The sequence below is a fragment of the Oryx dammah genome, unplaced genomic scaffold (assembly GCF_014754425.2).
Source record: "Oryx dammah isolate SB20612 unplaced genomic scaffold, SCBI_Odam_1.1 HiC_scaffold_2, whole genome shotgun sequence".
Taxonomy (NCBI): domain Eukaryota; kingdom Metazoa; phylum Chordata; class Mammalia; order Artiodactyla; family Bovidae; genus Oryx; species Oryx dammah.
The window spans coordinates 182,571,832-182,588,040 of record NW_024070186.1 but is presented as its reverse complement, the minus strand read 5'-3'; the positions used below and the strand labels follow the sequence as shown (position 1 = coordinate 182,588,040).

General features: G+C 48.2%; 1 protein-coding gene across 1 annotated transcript in view; it reads left to right on the top strand.

Annotated features, from left to right (window-relative positions):
• Window positions 1-16,209, top strand: part of GSG1L (GSG1 like) — a gene marked incomplete at its 5' end in the record, with an annotated part of 250,765 nt that overhangs the window by 23,950 nt on the left and 210,606 nt on the right. The gene's annotated exons all lie outside the window — the stretch shown is intronic.

Here is a 16,209-nt window from a genome sequence, read left to right as displayed (position 1 = left end):
CCAAAATAGGATGTGTGGATTCTCTCTGATCTGCCTCATTTTTCACCTGGTGGCTGTTAGATTCTTCCTCATGTATCTTAAGTGGTACAGAAGTCTGGCACTTATATCACTAAGCTGATTTCTATTTTTTTTTTCAGGACTTGTTTACATTTTGTGACTCAGCTTGCTGGAGGTAGGACCTCCCTCTCTCCCTGCTGGTGGTTTGATATGGAAAGGAGGAACGACCTCCTTGTTCTGTGCAGTACTTTCTAGTTATTTGTTGTTGTTGTTAATATTTATTTACTTGGCCCTGTTGGGTCTTGGTTGCAGCATGCAGGATCTTCGTTGTGGTGTGTGGGCTCATTGTTGTGGCTCCTGGGGTTAGTTGCTCTGAGATGTGTAGAATCTTAGTTCCCTGACCAGGGATGGAACCCACATCTCCTGCATTGGAAGGTGAATAGGATTCTTAACCAGTGGACCACTAGGGAAGTCCCCTTTCTAGTTCTTTTCTTAACAGACATGGCTGATATAAAACTATGGTTCTCCCAGCATTCCTATATTTCTTCTTATCTTTGCCCCTTTTACTTCAACTCAAGATGCAATGCATTATTGCGCATCCTTTCTGACCCTTACTGTGTGCCCTCACTGGGCATCACGGATACTGGGTGGATGGAGGCCGGGGACTGAACAGTCCTGGTCGCCCCAGAAAGCAGCTCCTGGGCTACGGAGGGTGGGCACTGCCTCTCCCAGATCTAGTGATGTCACTGAGCCAGGGCAGTGGAAGCCCTTTGGTCTCCCTTCTTGGCTGCAAAGATAAGTCGATGAATGGAAATTCCTTCTTGGTCTGGCAGAGATCACTGACTGTAGGCCCAGTTGCTAGTCCCCTTGTAATACTCCACTGCTTATGTGTCTCCCTGAACATTTTGATTGAAAGAGGGGTGTGTGCTGAGTCGCTTCTGTTGGGTCTGACTCTTTGTGACCCTATGGACTGTAGCCTGCCAGCCTCCTCTGTCCATGGGATTCTCTAGGCAAAAACACTGGAGTGAGTTGCCACGTCCTCCTCCAGGGGGTCTTCCTGACCCAGGGATTCAAGCTGCGTCTCTTACATCTCCTCCATTGTCAGGCAGGTTTTCTGCCACTAGCCCCAAGGGGCAAGTCATATATCCCTGCTCTGCCACCAGTATTTTTTTTTTTTAAACATTTAATGTATTTGGCTGAACTGGGTCTTGGTTGTAGAACACAGGATCTTTAGTTGCGGCATATGGGATCTAGTTCCCTGACCAGTGATTGAACCCAGACCCCCTGCATTGGGAGCATGGAGTCTTAGTGACTGGACCACCATGGAAGTCCATGTACCACCTGTCTTAACCCAGAAGCCCTTCACCCTCTACTGAGTGTAGGTTTTGATAAAGAGGAGGGGAGCCCTCAATCTCTTCTGGATTTACAACAAGAAGATATGAGTTGGAACTGTGGCCCTGTTATCAATTCATTTACTCACTCACTCATTCCATTTATTCATGGTCCATTTATTCATTTATTCACGGTCATTCATGACCATTTATTAAGGTCTGGATTGCCGTTCAGTCTCTAAGGTGTGTCTGACTTTTTGCGACTGTGCAGACTGCAGCCTGCCAGGCTCCTCTGTCCTCCACTGTCTCCTGGAGTTTGCTTATATTCATGGCCTTTGAGTTAGTGATGCCACCTAACCCCCTCATCCTCTACTGTCCCCTTCTCCTTTTGCCTTCAGTCTTCCCCAGCATCGGGGTTTTTTCCAATAAGTTGGCTCTTCACATCATGTGGCTGCAGCATTGGAGCTTCAGCTTCAGCATCGGAGCTTCAGCTTCAGCATCGGTCCTCTGGATGTTTGCTTGTATTGCATCAGGTGCTTACCTAATAGGTACTAGAAGTAAAAGATGACTAGCATTGGGTCTTTGTCCTGTGAGGGATTCTTCCAGGACCAGCTCTGTGTGATCCTGAATAAATAACTCAGCTTAAAGTTCCCTCATTGTACCCATCAATAAAATGGCCACCCGCCCAAACATCTGAAGGGTTGTTGGGAGGTTGAGAGAATGCAGGCAAGACCTCTCCCATCGCACTAAGCAGAGGGGGTATGTGCTCTTCAAAGTCCGAACAAACCACTTGGAATTTAGAGGGGGGTTCTGGGATGGGGACGCTGTTGAGGAAAGAGAGTCTGGTTAGATCTTAACTGGTTCCAAGAAATGCCTGGGTAGCCAGTCAGCACTGTCCTGGCTGAGTGGCAGGGGGGTTGTGGGAGGCCCTGGAGCTACCTGCAAACCCCTCATCTGCCTGAGTGCCCACAGGGGCCCCAGCTCAGCGGAGGGAAAGCTCTCAGTTCTGGAGCTGTGAGACTGTCTTCATCTCCTGGGTCCTGCCCCATTGAAAAGGGTCTCTTTGTAGGTTGCTGGGAGGGCATCTATCCCTGAAGTTTTATTCATTCCCTTATTAGAAAAAAATTGAAGTGCATGCTGAGTCTGTGTGTATTCTGTTTTGTGTTTGGGACTTTGGGGAATCAACAAGGAGGATACAGTGATGAAAAAGATGAGGTCTCTACTCTTATGACCTATAGTTCTCTTTTGGGGGGAGTGATAAGGCAACAAATGAATAAATAAGATGGTTTCAGAGAGTGAAAATTACAAGAAAAAGAAAAATATACAGAGTGACGTAATTCAGAAAGAGAAAGACAAATACTGTATGTTAACACATATGTGGAAACTAGAAAGATGGTACTGGTGACCCTACATGCAGGGCAGCAAAGGAGACACAGCTGTAAAGAACAGACTTTTGGACTCAGCGGGAGAAGGCGCACATGGGATGATCTGAGAGAATAGCATTGAAACATGCACATTACCATGTGTAAAATAGATGACCAGTGCACGTTTGATGCATGAAGCAGGGCTTTGGGACAATCCAGAGGGATGGAGTGGGGAGGGGGCTGGGAGGGAGGTTCAGGATGAGGGGACACGTGTATATCTGTGGCCGATCCACGATGATGTATGGCAAAATCCACCACAATATTGTAAAGTAATTATTCTCTAATTAAAATAACTAAGTTAACTCCGGGAGTTGGTGATGGACAGGGAGGCCTTGCGTGCTGCGATTCATGGGGTTGCAAAGAGTCGGACACGACTGAGTGACTGAACTGAACTGAAGTTAATTTAAAAGGTTAGTGATTGGATGGAGGGTAACCAAGAAGCAGTTTAGTTCGGGTGGTCAGAGCAGGGAGGCCTCTCTGAGGAGGTGATGTTTTTCTCGAGATCTGAATGTTAAAAAGGAGCCTCGCAGTGAAGATCTGGGGAAAGCAGAACAGGCAGAGAGAACAGCAAGTGCAAAGGCCCTGAGGTGGGAGCAAGGAACTGAAAAGAGGTGGGTGTGGCCGGGGGGCTGCAGTTGGCAGGCAGTTCTGGTGGTCCGCACAAGGTGGTAGATGGAGCTGGGGTGGGGGGCCTGGAGGAGGGGGTGTGGATGTGGGAGTTGTTTCACAGGAAGAACCATCAGGACTTGATGGTGGGGCTAACGAAGGAAGGAGAAGAGTCAGGAATGAACCTTAGGTTTTAGGACTGATGAACAGGTGGTGCCATTTACTGAGATGGAGGAAAAGGAGGGGGAACAAGTTTAGGGAGAAAATCAAGAATCTGGGGTTTTGGCGTATTAAGGTCTATATATTCCTGTCGGCATCTGACTTGCTGAGAACAAAGGACAGAAGTCCAAAGTTCTGTGAGTGTGTGTGTGTGTATGTGTGTGCATATGAGAGTGGGTGTGTTCTGTTGAGGGCTTCTCAACCTCGATACTGCAGACATTTCGTTTGTTTGGTTTTTAATTAATTAATTAATTATTCGGCTGCACTGGGTCTTAGCTGGGATACACCTGATCTTCCCTCTTTGTTGTGGTGTGTGGGATCTTTAGCTGTGGCATTTGAACTCTTGCTTGTGACATGTAGGATCTAGTTCCCCAACCAGGGATTGAACCCATGTCCCCTGAACTTCAAGGCAGATTCTTAGCCCCTGGACCACAGGGAAGTCCCTGACATTTTGTAGAGTGTTGAGAAATCTCACTGGCTTCTACCGACTAGGTACCAGTGGTACCCATTCCAGTGGGCGACAACCAAAATGTCTCCAGACATTGTCAAATGTCCCTTGGGGGCAAAATCTTAGAAGATTTTGTTCTCCTGGTTGAGAACAAGCGTGACATCTTCCCAGGGATATTTATCACTGTCAGAAGAAATGGAAAATACACAGCCCAAGTGCCAGCACCACCCCCTCCCTCACCCATGGTCAGCATCCTTAACTGGTCACATCACTTTGAAAAACAGTTGATTTCTGTATTTGTGGCTGCACTGGGTCTTCATTGCGGCGAGCAGGGTCTACTCTCTAGCTGCGGTACTTGGCCTTCTCATTGTGGTGGCTTGTCTTGTTGCGGAGCACAGGCTCTAGATGTGCGGACTCAGTAGTTGTAGGCATGTGGGATCTTCCCGGACCAGGGATTGAACCCGTATCCCCTGCTTTAGCAGGCAGATTCTTTTTTTTATTTTGCATTTCTACTTAAAAAATTTATTTATTTTAATTGGAGGACAGCCACTTCACAACACTGGTGGCCCCTGCCACACATCAACATGAATCAGCCATGGGCGCACATGTACCCCCCCGCGCCGGAGCGCCCTCCCATCTCCCTCCCCACCTCATCCCCCTCCCCACCTCATCCCTCTGGGTTGTTCCAGAGCACTGGCTTTGAATGCAGCTGGCAGATTCTTAACCACTGGGCCCCCAGGGAAATCCCCAATCACATTACTTTGTCCTACAAATCTCAGATACTGCCTCAGAATCCTTAACACAGCTGACCAGTAACTCTTATCAATGATGGAGATTGGTAATGAGATGAAACCCATTTCTTCTCCCTTGTTGTTGTTCAGTTGCTCAGTCTGGTCTCACCCTTTGTGACCCCATGGACTGCAGCATGCCAGGCTTCCTTGTTCTTCGCCATCTCCCAGAGTTTGCTCAAACTCTGTTCATTGAGTCGGTGATGCCATCCAACATCTCACCCTCTATTCTAGGGTTAAAAGAAAAAAAAAAACAACAACCCAGAATGCTCTTTGTGGCCCCGATTTACAGTAAAATCCTAGACAGCAGGCTTTATCCATCTGTACCTCAGTGTCCCTCCAGGTCAGATGAAAGCAATTCCACCTGCTTTCTATGGATCTGACAGAACCTTAAGTGGGAGGATCAATGAGATAATCTTGGTAACTCAATTTGAGTTTTTGGAGGCGGGCAGAATGTTACAGAAATGTGCAGCAGGATCATTATCTCATGGGGTGCTGTGAAGGTGAACCTGTAAATAATTAGAAAACATTTAGCTGTTATAAAGTGACAGATTTAATAATGGGAATAATGAAAAAGGAAGGCTCTCAGAAGCGGCAGGCAGGTTGGAAGGCTCTGCGGTCGGCTGTCTCAGGCTATCGCCGGGAGGAGGAGTGGCAACGCTTAAGGCTACGGTAATCTGTGTGGTGTACGATGTTTTGTTCAGGTTCCGCGTAACCATGGAGACAGACTCTCCCCCCCCAACCCCGCCCCGCCACTCCTGCCTTCTTTCCGTGGAGCTGATTCCTCACTCCGGCATGTATGAATACCACACACACATACACACACACACACACAGTCCTCCCTCTACCCCAGCTCCTTCTGGCTTGGGCAGAATTGAGGAGTCAGAGGAGAGCCCTAGAGTGGGTGGCATTGTGGGATCTGGACCCCAGGATTGTGGGTTCAAATGCTGCCTCTGCCTGCTCCTGTGTGAATCACACAATCCTGTGTGATTGTGGGTAAGTGGCTCAGCCACTGGGAGCCTCCATCTCCTCATTTGTAAAATGAAGATAAAGTACTCTCCCGTCCCCACAGGGCTATGGGTGGGGGGCATCAAACTCCATCTCCAGTGGGAAAGAACCCTGTGAACTCTCAAAAACTCTTAGAGTGTGCCCTCACTGATTATATTGTTAATATGGACCTCAGGAACCCAGAATGATAGGGCTCCTTGATTAAAAAAAACCACACACAAACAAATGAACAAAGTCAACCAAACCGAACCTGTGGTTCACGTTCTCTCACCAAAGAGAGGACATGGCCTCGCTGTGTTTTATTTATGTGTTTAATAAGAGCCCTTGAGGACGAGATTACCCGAGAACTAGATCGTGACTCTGGCAGCCTGTGCTGGTGCCAGGCTGGGCAGCCTGCCTGGGCTCACATCTCACTTCTTGCCTTACTCGATGTGTAACCACACATTATTCAGCTTCTCTGTGCCTCTGCTCCTCAGCTGTAAAGTGGGATAATAAGAGGACCTACCATAGAGTTGTTGTGAAGATTAAATGGATTGATATTTGTGAAGCTTTTAGGACCGTGTCTGGCGGCATAAGTGTTTGTTAAGTCAGTGAACTTAACAAGCCTGGTGTTTGATATCCACTTTCTGCAGAGCTTGGCAAAGCCATGGCAGGATAGGGGAGAAGCACATCAAATGTGTGTGTGTGTGTGAGTGTCTGGACGTCCAGGCGGGAGGACCTGGGCGAGAGCGTGGGGTGTCTAGAGGGCGTGGTGAGTCTAGAGGGCGTGGTGAGGAGCTGTCCTTCGTGCTGATGTGGACACATTTAATCCATGACCTGCAAGGGGGACTGAGGGCACTCTGATCAAACATGTAGCCATCAGGCAGTAAGGGGGAGGGGGACTATAAGGTGCAGAGATATGGAGAGAGACTGGTGGTGCCTGCATCCCACTAGAGGAAATATTAGATGGAAAAACGTAACGTGGGGCACTCAGGTCCAGAATGCAAAGGACAGGATCTAGTGGTCAAGTCCAGCAACACATGAGAGATTCAGCAAGGCATTGGTTAACTGTGTACTTGGTATAAGAACAGTGCCTGGCTCATCATATAGGTATATTATTGTTATTGTTGCTGCTGCTATTGTTGTTACTGTTATTTTGTGCCAACAGTGAAAAATGGCTTCCAAAACCCAGAGTGTGACCGTGGGTGGTTGTTGTTCAGTTGCTGAGTTGTGTCCAACTCTTTGCCACCCCATGGACTGCAACATGCCGGGCTTGTTTGTCCTTCACTATCACCCAGAGTTTGCTCAAATTCATGTTCATTGAGTCATTGATGCCATCCAACCATCCTTTGTCGGACCTTGGGTTACATTACTTAAAACATTATATATAGCACAAGGGAGGTGTGGTCCCTCTCTGTCATAGTAGAGGCACACCCAAAGCATTTGGTCTTCAAGGGACATTAATGAACGATCATGGGTCTTCTGGAGAGGAACCAGGAGGGTGATTTATTCATAGGGAAGTGGAAGCTGTGTATTATTCACCTCTTAATGCCTTACAGTTCTAAGAATTCAGGAAGATGCCAAGAGAAATTCTGCCCTCATGGAGTGCACACTCGTCTATGAGTTTAAACCAGACACATGACTCTCATATACAATGGGAATGCAATGAATACTGTGTGTGTGTATTTCAGCTCTGGGAAAAAGCATTTTAAGCCAAGGAGAGAGAAGAATGCAAGGGGGGAGTGGTCTGGGGGCATCTGAGAGCTGCTCTGAAATGTGTCAAGGGCTTCTGTGGTGGAGAGAGTCCTGACTTGTCCCAGGAGACCCCAGAGTCAGAGTGAGACTGTGTTGGCAAGAGCTTATGGAAGGAAGTTTCGCTGAGACCAGCCAGGGCTGCTTGGCTCCTGCCTTGTAAGCCAACTCTGAAATGAGGATGTGAGGATTTGTGTGCCTGCAGTTTATTTGGGGGGCTTCCCTGGTGGCTCAGAGGTTAAAGCGTCTGTTTATAAAGTTTATTTGGGAGGGGGTTCCAGAAGTCCTGCTAAAGAGGGGGCCCATGAGACAGGGTGAGGAGGGAGCTGGGTTTCTGCATGTTCTGATGTGGAACCTCACTGAGAACTCTGGGGGACAAAATGAGGTGTGGGGGCATCAAGCATTTTCCACAAGCTGCCACGGGCCATTGGCCAAGGGCATCACTGACCTCCTCCCCACTCTGGGTGCTGGTTGAGCATGCTCTGGGGCTGGAGGAAGCACTGGAGGGTGTTGGGTGTTGAGGAACAAGGGTGGTACCGGGGAGCTGGCAGGGAGCCTCCTGTCTGGGGTTGGGAAGTGTGTCTGGATGACGGTTGGGAGCTGGGTCTGCCCTGCTCGATGTGGACTCTTGAAGGTATTTGGTGCGTGTTTCCCTCCTGAGAGTTGCTGTCACCCCAGCTCATTATCCCACAGGTGACTGGGGGAGTTTGGAGGTGGGTGGACATGAAGGAAGAATAACTTTTTAAGTGATTTTTTTCCCCCTTAAACCAGCCACTCCAGCTTCACTCTCAGGATGAACCCAAACATGGGAACCCACTCAGATGCTCAGCTGTTGGTCAGAAGTGCCCGGTGTACTGACCCTGAGGACTCCTATACTGATTAAGGGTGTTTTCCCAAGGGAGTAGGGTTGGGTGGCCATGAAGTAGCCCAGTGAACCAGGGGACCCGGGCTCTCTTCCCAGCTTTCTTGTTTATGAGCTGTGAGACTTCAGAAGGTCACCTCCCTTTGTATGGAAAGAGCTCAGATTTCCCATCTGAAAAATGAGGCTTGGATGAGGAAATATCTAATTCTAGAGCTGACATTTCAAGTCTCTGGAAAAAGCTTGAATAAGACATTAAAGCAATTTATTATTTGAGCTGCCGTTAAACTACAAAGACCCTGTGTGGAAATCGGGGCTATTATCATGGTGTGGCAAAGTGATTCCTAATATTTTATGAATTAATCGTGGCCCCATTAGAGCCCCCATGTGAGGGAGCACCCGTGTGCTATAAAACCAGACCTGTATGTGTGCGGGGGTGAGAGGATGATAAATAATTACTGTCACTGAGACAGGCTACTGAAAAGCTCTCAATTGGGCTTCCCACGAGAAAAGGATTCCCACCTATTTTATTTAAATTTAAAAAGCACCATATAAATCCATTTAATATACATATTCTTTAAAAATTACAGCTGTAATTAGGGACTTCCCTGGTGGTCCGGTGGTTAAGAATCCATCTTCCAATACAGGGGACGTGAGTTCGCTCCCTGGTTGGGGAACTATTGATAAGATTCCACATGCTGCAGGGCAATTAAACCCTCGAGCCACAACTACTGAGCTTGCGTGGTACGATGAAAGATCCTGCATGCCGCCAACTGAGACCTAGTGCAGCCGAGTAAATAGATAAATAAAGATTAAAAAATAACATTAAAAATATAGCTGTAATTGGGCCTTCTGCTGTGGCTCAGCAGTAAAGAATCCTTCTGCCATGCAGGAGCCACAGGAGACGCAGGTTCAATCCCTGGGTTGGGAAGATCCCCGGAAGGAGGAAATGGCTATCTACTCCAGTGTTCTTGCCTGGAGAATCTCATGGACAGAAGAGCCTGGTGGGCTATGGTCCCTAGGGTCAGAAAGAGTCAGACATGACTGAAGCAACTGAGCACACACACAGGGGTTCTTGACTGAGGGTGGGGGCTGCTACTGACATCCAGTAGGTTGGGGTCATGCTGTGTGCTTAGTTACAGACTCCATGGACTGTAGCCCGCCAGGCTCCTCTGTCCATAGGATTTTCCAGGCAAAAGTACTGGAGTGGGATGCCCTCCTCCAGGGGTTGAGGTCAGGGATGCTGCTAAACGTTTTACAGTGCGCAGGTCTGTCCTAACAACAGAGAATTTCCTATCCCCAGATGTCAACAGTGCGGAGGCTGGGGAACCCTGGCCTGGTATCACCCTGCTAAGGTCTCCTGGAGCCTGAATCCTGGTCGCTCACTGCCTTTGTTGCCTACCCAGTCCTGCATGGGCCTCCTCAGAGCCTCAGTTTCTGATCTCAAAGATCAGCAGGGAGCCGCATCTCTTGGGGTTTCAAGATGCACAGGAAAGAGGAGAGGCGGCTCTGCCTCTTTGCCAGAAGATTCCTCTCCAATGAGCACCTCTACGTTCGAGGCGGAAATGGCTGGAGATGCTTGAACTCAATGGGAAGCCTAGAAAGTCTTTTTTTCTGTTATTTTTAAATTATTTATTTGATTACGTTGGGTCTTAGTTGTAGTGTCTGTGATCTTTGTTGTGTCTGGTGGAATCTCTTGATGGGGGCATGGACTCTGTAGCCCTAGAGAAGGAAATGGCAACCCACTCCAGTATTCTTGCCTGGGAAATCCCATTGACAGAGAAGCCTGGTGAGCTTCAGTCCATGGGGCTCACAAAGAGTCGGATACGACTGCGCGACTAAACAGCGGCAGGCTCTCTGGTTGTGGCACGTGGGCTTAGCTGCCCTGCCGCATGGGGATCTTAGTTCCCCAGCCAGAAATTGAACCTACATCATCCCCCGCATTTCAAGGCAGATTCCTAACCACTGGACCACCGGGGAAGTCCTAGCTTTTTTTCATCATTTGGGTACCCAGCCGACTTTGGTTTTCCCCTAGATTAGGTAAAGCAGGAAAGTCCCTAAAATCCAAACTCAGGCTTAGAGCTGAGATGTTATCAACAGTTTTTCATGTCGCACACTCCCTGGAGAAAGTGATGAAAGCTGTGGGCCTTCTCTCTTCAGCAGTTTCCCGTTTTCACGACCCTATTTTCCCTTCTTAGTGTACTCCCTTAGACTCTGCTTCTCCATTAATGATTGTCATAAACATTCCTCCACATTTCTGCAGGCTTAATAATGATCATTATTGAGAGCTTCATACTACTCCAACCTCTTCACAAAGCAGTATTTCCTGAGTCCTTCCTGTGTTGCTGAGCATTTATTTTATTTTTAGTTTTTGGATTCCTTGTAGTTTAACACCACAGTGATTATTTTCTTACATGGGACATTTTTTGTTTGTGGAATTATTTCCTTAGGACAATTTCCCAAGAGTATTTCTCCCTCTCTCATTCTCTTTCCTTCTTTTTTCCCTTATTTTATTTGATTTAATCACACATTTTGGAATAATAATATATGCACATGATTTTAAAATCAAAGGCATTAAACAATGCACAGTAAAAATCTCCCTGTTCCCCACCACCCACTTCCTCTCCTAGGGGTGACCTCTGGTATTACTTTTCAAGTATCCATTTCTTATAATGGGGTCCGCACTCAGCCCACCATTCTCTTTGTGGACGTGTATGGGAGCAGAGCTCCTCTGGATGGGAGGTGAAGCACACAGGGCCTCTCTAAGGAGGTGACATTTGAGTGGAAACCTAGAAGATAGTAAGAATGGAAGGAAGAGTGGTACAGGATGACCAGGGGCAGCATGTGCAAAGGCCCTGGGGTAGGAATGGACTGGTAGACTTGAAGACCTCAAAGGAGGTCAGTAAGGCTGCTGCAGAAGGCAGATTGCTTGGCAGGGAACAGGTCATGCAGAGCCTTGTTGGCTGTGGTATAAAATTTGGACTTTATGCTAAATACACTGGGATGCCTTTGAGGGCTTTTAAGCGGAGAAAGGATATGATTTCCATTGAACAAAGGAGTGCATTTGACTGATGAGTGGAGACTATTGGATGGAGGCAAGAATAAAAAGCTTAACAGGTGATAGGCCAGGTGAGAGACGCTGGTGGCTTGGCCTCTGGGGAAGATGGAGACAACTGGATGGATTCAGGAGACAGCCTGAAGGTACAGCCAACAGGATCAGCTGACAAATTGAAAGTGGAGTGAGGGAAAGGAGCCACTTGAGGCCACCTCCTCGAATTTTGTTCTATTGATAAACACAGGGCTGTGTCCATTACTGAGATGGAGAAGACTGAAGTGGGAACAGATTTTTGTTTTCTGCTATTTATTATTAATTTATTTAGCAGGAGGGGGAGGGCGTCTTGAGTTCAGACTGGCCAGGTTTAGTTTGCTGTGTCTGTGTGACAACCCAGAGGCATTGTCAGTGTGAAAAGGGAGCAGGGTAGCGATGATGGGGTAAGGATGGCAGATGTGGGGGAGGATGGGTTGAGGTTACCTAGGGAGCATTGGAGTGCACACTTCAGTGTATGAATCTATGTGTTTCAAACCATCTCTGGTCTTCCCCGGTGGCTCAGCGGTAAAGGATCCATCAGCAATGTAGGCGCTGCAAGAGACGTGGGTTTGATACCTGGGTCGGGAAGATCCCCTGGAGGAGGGCATGGCAACCCACTCCGGTATTCTTGCCTGGAGAATCCCATGGACAGAGGAGCCTGGCGGGCTACAGTCCATAGGGTCACAAAGAGTTGGACACAACTGAAGTGACTTAGCATGCGTGCATACCAGCTCTGCGTGTTATCATTCATTTTTGTTATTTATTTTGTAACTTTTTAATTTTCCAAAGCAAATATGGCCTGTAGTGAATTTAAAGACAGTTGGCTGCTAGTATTTGGATTTTTGAAACTTTCCTGCTTGTCTCAGTGGCTTTACTTAATCCAGGTGAGAAACAAAGTCTGCCCAATACCCAAATTAAGAGAAAAAGACTTTCTGGGTTTCCACTGAGTTCATGCATCTCCAGCCATTTCCACCCTGAATGTCAGCGGTGCTCACTGGAGAGGAACCTCCCAGTAAAGAGCCGGAGCTGTTTCTTCTCTTCCTCGTGCATCCTGAAAACCCGAGACACCGCTCCCTGCTGATTGTGGCATAATGCATTCTAGTTGATATTTTCATTATAAAACCTAATTTTCTCTACTTCTAGATTCTTTTCCTTTTCAGTTTGGTTGTAATTCTTGCCAAGGCTCAACAAGTCCCAGGATGCATCTTTTGGTCTCCTGTGATGTCAAAGCTCTCCTCAGAGAGGCTGCTGATAGAGACTCGCATGGAGTTCACCTTCTGTGCTCTGCACACCCAGAAATCGAGTTTCATATTTATGTTAACATTTACATGAAAGTGAAAGTCACTCAGTCATGTCTTACCCTTTGCAACCCCATGGACTGTAGCCCACCAGGCTCCTCTGTCCATGGAATTCTCCCGGCCAGAATAGTGGAGTGGGTAGCTGTTCCCTTCTCCAGGAGGTCTTCCCAACGCAGGGGTCAGACCCAGGTCTCCCGCATTGCAGGCAGATTCTTTACCATCTGAGCCACCAGGGAATCCCATTTACATAAGGCAGTATTAACTGATTCATTGGATAGTTATTTATGGTGCACTGTCCACGTGCTGGAGTTAGAACTGCACTTGTCTCTCAGATCACATCAGGTTGCCACAAAGAATCTGGCATATAAAAGTATGCAGGAAATTAAATTCACCCCTTTGGTCAAACCTCTTATAAATGGACAAATGGACTCATCCATTTGGAACCTAGAGGGACCTCATGCTCTTGGACACCCTGCTTTGGGACAGTTAATGGGTAAACTCAAGTAATAATGTTCATATTAGTGAACAACTACAGTTCAGCCTGTGTGCAGTTACCATAAAGGGCCAGGCTGACTCCCATCCACACCCCCCCATCTCTTCCCCATGTCCTGAGTTCCTGGTATGGATGTTGGGATCAGTTCAGTTCAGTAGCTCAGTCTCTGTGACCCCATGAATTGCAGCATGCCAGGCCTCCCTGTCCATCACCATCTCCCGGAGTTCACTCAGACCCACGTCCATCGAGTCCGTGATGCCATCCAGCTATCTCATCCTCGGTTGTCCCCTTCTCCTCCTGCCCCCAATCCCTCCCAGCATCAGGGTCTTTTCCAATGAGTCAACTCTTTGCATGAGGTGGCCAAAGTACTGGATCTTCAGCTTTAGCATCATTCCTTGCAAAGAAATCCCAGGGTTGATCTCCTTCAGAATGGACTGGTTGGATCTCCTTGCAGTCCAAGGGACTCTCAAGAGTCTTCTCCAACACCACAGTTCAAAAGCATCAATTCTTCTGCTCTCAGCCTTCTTCACAGAATAAGGCAACTTGTTTGGTCACAAGTGACAGAATCTAACTCAAACTGGCTTAAGCAAAGAGACTTTGGGGGGAAAACAGTCTTAAGCGACAACAACACAAAAGGGACGGCTTTAGGCTCAGCTGGATCCAGGTGCTCATAGGATGTTGACAGGGTTCAGTGTCTCTCTTTCTCTCCACTTCCGTTTGCCTCTCCTCCTGCTTCTGTTTTTTTCCCCTCTCCATTTCAGAATTCTTTCTTTTTTGTTGGATTTACTCTATAGTAGGGTCTTCCCAGGTGGCTCAGCGGTAAAGAATCCACCTTCCAATGCAGGAGATTCAGGAGATGCAGGTTCAATCCCTGGGTTGGGGAGATCCCCTGGAGGAGGAAATGACAACCCACTTCAGTATTCTTGCCTGGGAAAATCCCATGGACAGAGGAGCTTGGCGGGCTACAGTCCATGGGATCACACAGAGTTGGACACAGCTGAGACTGAGCAGGACAGACTCTGTGGTAGCCCCCACAGCTCCATGCTTATATCCCCTCCAGTTTAGCACCAGCAAACCTCCCAGGTGGGGCTCATTAGCCAGGTTTGGATCCCGGGCAACCCTTTACCCTGCCATTGTAAAGAAGGCAGCCCTGTAGTCTAGCCTTGGGTAGTCTGCTCGTTGCCAGAGTTGGCCCGAACATGATCTCACATACTGATGGTGGTGGTCCCTGAGGGAGAGTCAAGATGCTGCTACCAGAATTGAGGGGCGTGGGGCTTGGCGGGCAGAACCATCGACAAGCCCCTTGCTGCCTTGTTCTCCAAAGAGCTGCTTCATGCCTCTGTGTCTTTTACAAGCTCCCCACCCCCCACCTTCTGAAATGGCTCCCATCTGGTCCTCCTGGGAAATTCCTTCCTCCTCTTTCTTCAAGGTTGTGCAAGCCAGGCACCCTCCAACTGATCTGGTGTGCCTCGTTGTGGCCTGTTCTTTGTCCCCTTAGCTTGCAAAGATGTGCAAAGTCGTCTCTCTATGCACGCTCAGTTGTCGGTACCTGTTCATCAGTAGATGTGTGGTGTGCGAGAGGAGGTCCCCAGTAGTGTGGACCAGGCGCTCAGCCAGCTGCTGTGAGACATCCTCGGGTCCCCCGGGCATCCTCCAAGCCTAACTCTGAGTCAGTGCTGCTTTCCTGCTGAGGTTTCCTTGGCCTCTGTAGGCGGGGCTACTTGCTCCCTCTTTGCGTTCCCATCAGTGACGTACTGAGTTAATGTGTTAGTTGCTCAGTAGTGTCTGATTCTTTGCGACCCCACAGACTGTAGCCCGCCAGGCTCCTCTGTCCATGGAATTCTCCAGGCAAGAATACTGGAGCAGGGAACGATTCCCTTCTCCAGGGTATCTTCCCAACCTAGGGATCGAACCTGGGTCTCCTGCTTTGCAGGTAGATTCTTTACCGTCTGAGCCACTAGGGAAGCCAGAGTATTGTAAGGGGCTGGGAATTAGGCTGCACCAGGTCACTACCTGCCGGTTCCACCTCTGGCTCGAGGAGGGCTTGAGAGACCAGTGGTGAGTTCAGACAAACACTGAGACTAACCCATCATAGGTAGGTGGCCTAGAAGATGGGCCACTCGAAGTAACTGGGAATTCTGGTGAGAGGAGGCCGGAGCTCTTGGTCCCAGCCACATGGAAAATTCGTTTGAGATAAAATCAGTGCCCCTTGGTGCTGGACTGTGCTGAATCACATGAGAAATGCCTTTTTGGGGTCTTTCGCCTTGACCGGCCTCACCAGCAGGCTCCTGAACACTGACCTTCCTTTGTGTTGGTCTGGATGATGTAGCTGGCATAAGAGATTGGGGAGAAGGCAGACTCTCAGAGGGCATATTCCAGAAGTTGTTTTAAAAGTATTATACATTTTAGGTAGCAACCAAGTGGTACCAGGACACTTGTGTGTGCCTGTTGGTCCTTTCGTGCCCATGCTGGAGACCTGTCATGGGGCTGCCTGGCATTTTTTAAAAAAGTATCTTTTAATTTGAACATTTTTTTCCCCAAAACCCACATTCTCTGCCTAATTCTCCCTCAGGAGAGCACGACACACAAACACACACACATATATACACGCTCCTTGTGGTTTGAGGGTTTGGGGTGTTGGGATCTAGTACCAGAGTAAGATTCTGGCCTAGCCAAGAGTTGCATCCTAAAATTTCAATTTCATCACCCATCCATCCTCCATCCATTTATCCATCTGGTATACATCCGTCACCCATAAATACATCACCCACTCATCTACCGTCCATCCATTCATCCAGCCATCTCTCATCCATCTATTATATACCCATCATGCATCAATCCTTCATCCTTCCATCTATCCATCACCACGTGTGCATTCATCCGTCCACAGTCCGTCTATCCATCATCCATCCCTTCGTT